This window comes from Panthera onca, chromosome E2, assembly GCF_046562875.1.
Source record: "Panthera onca isolate mPanOnc1 chromosome E2, mPanOnc1 haplotype 2, whole genome shotgun sequence".
Classification (NCBI taxonomy): domain Eukaryota; kingdom Metazoa; phylum Chordata; class Mammalia; order Carnivora; family Felidae; genus Panthera; species Panthera onca.
Window position 1 is genome coordinate 31,516,972 of NC_138353.1, and position 2,000 is coordinate 31,518,971.

Below are 2,000 nucleotides of genomic sequence, written 5' to 3' on the forward strand. Positions count from 1 at the left end.
ACTGAAGAGTCTAGTTGGGTTTTTCTGTTTGTTTGTCCATTTGTTTTGTTTTTTAGAGTCCACATATAAGGAAAATCATGTGGTATTTGTCTTTCTCTGTCTGACTTCTTTCACTTGGCGTAATGCCCTCCAGATCCATCCATGCTGTTACAAATGGCATTCTTTTTGATGGCTGAGTAATATTCCATTACACACACACACACACACACACACACACACACACACACCATATCTTTTTTATCCATCCATCTACCAATGGACACTTGGGTTGCTTCTATATCTTGGTTATTATAAATAATGCTGCAGTAACATAGGGATGCATGTATCTTTTTGAATTAGTGTTTTTCTTTGGGCAAATACCCAGCAGTGGAATTACTGGATGATAAGGTATTTTTATGTTTGATATTTTGTGGAATCTCCACACTGTTTTCCACAATGGCTGCGCCAATTTACATCCCCACCAACGGTGTAAAGGGTTCCCTTTTCGTCACATTTATGCCAACGCTTGTTATTTCTTATCTTCAAGATACTAGCTATGCTCACAGTTTTTTATTCTTAATAGAAGCAAAAAGAAGAAACCAAAACACATCCTCAACCTGATGCATTCAGAAAAAAACCTACTCTTCATTCTTTCACGGCTATCTTTCCAAATCACGTTTCACGTATAGACGTACATACTTACAGTACAAAAATAAGATTGCACATGGCATTTTATAAACCCTCTTTTCTCTTCATGTTCAGTTCCAGACAGACATCGTTGTTAACCTTCTGTAATGACTGCACCGCGTCCCATCGTACAGATATATTTTATTTACCCAAACCTCTATTGTTGAACATGCAGGCTGTTCCCAACTATTTATAATTATAAAATGGCTCTGAGAAGTCCTTGCAGCTAACTGTCCACCCGGGTTCAAGATTACAGTATTTCCTTACGGAAAAAATTTCTCAGAAGTCAGATTTTTGGATAAATGGGCATGCATATTTTCCTTTGAACAAACCTGAAGGTTGTTGGATGGGTACAGTTATGTATTTTCTAAAATTTGGGACTCTGGGCCATTATTTCTTCAAAGCTCTATTCCTTTCTCACCCCCTTCTCCTTCTGGGACTGCCTTGATGCATAGATTAGCCTGTTTAATGGCCTCTCATAGGTCCCTTTGTCTCTGATTACTTTCCTTCATTTGTTTTGCTCCTCAGAGTTAATAATTTCAAAGGACTCCTCTTCCAGTTTGCTGATTGTTTGTTCTAATCTGCTCTTACCCACTCTAGTGAATTTTTCAGTTCGGTTCTTCTATTTTTCAGCCTCAGAATTTCCTTTTGGTTCTTTTAAAATAATGTCAATCTCTTTGTCGATATGTTAATTTGGTTCATATATTGTTTTGCTGGTTTCTTTTCGTTCTCTGTGTTTTCTTTTAGCTGTTAGAGCATATTTAAGATTGGTGGGGTTTTTTTTCATATCAGATGGGTAATGCACCAAGGTCGTAACAAAGTTTGAGGGAGACCCACATCACACGACAGCATAAACACCTAATCATCATGCTTATGAGCTACAAAGGGATGTTTGAGATAGTTATTTATTTTTATTTTTTAATTTTTTTTAATGTTTACTTATTTTTGAGAGAAAGAGAGAAAGAGACAGAGCACGAGTGGAGGAGCAGCAGAGAGAGAGGGAGACACCGAATCCGAAGCAGGTTCCAGGCTCTGAGCTGTCCGCACGGAGCCCCACGTGGAGCTCGAACTCACAAACCATGAGATCGTGACCCCCGCCGAAGTCGGACGCTTAACCAACTGAGCCCCCCAGGTGCCCCCTGAGATAGTTATTATTTTTTTAAATATTTTTTTAATATTTATTGATTTTTGAGACAGAGAGAGACAGAGCATGAACAGGGGTGGGTCAGAGAGAGAGAGGGAGACACAGAATATGAAACAGGCTCCAGGCTCTGAGCTGTCAGCACAGAGCCTGATGCGGGGCTCGAACCCACTCACTGCGAGATCATAACCTG

At 39.5% G+C, this 2,000-nt stretch overlaps 1 non-coding gene across 1 annotated transcript; it reads right to left on the reverse strand.

Annotated features, from left to right (window-relative positions):
- Nucleotides 1–1,452: 1,452 nt before the first annotated feature.
- LOC132691388 (small nucleolar RNA U13) lies at nucleotides 1,453–1,556 on the reverse strand. The gene has a single exon (XR_009615737.3). It is a non-coding gene; the product is annotated as a small nucleolar RNA U13 (small nucleolar RNA).
- Between the last annotated feature and the right edge of the window lie 444 nt (nucleotides 1,557–2,000).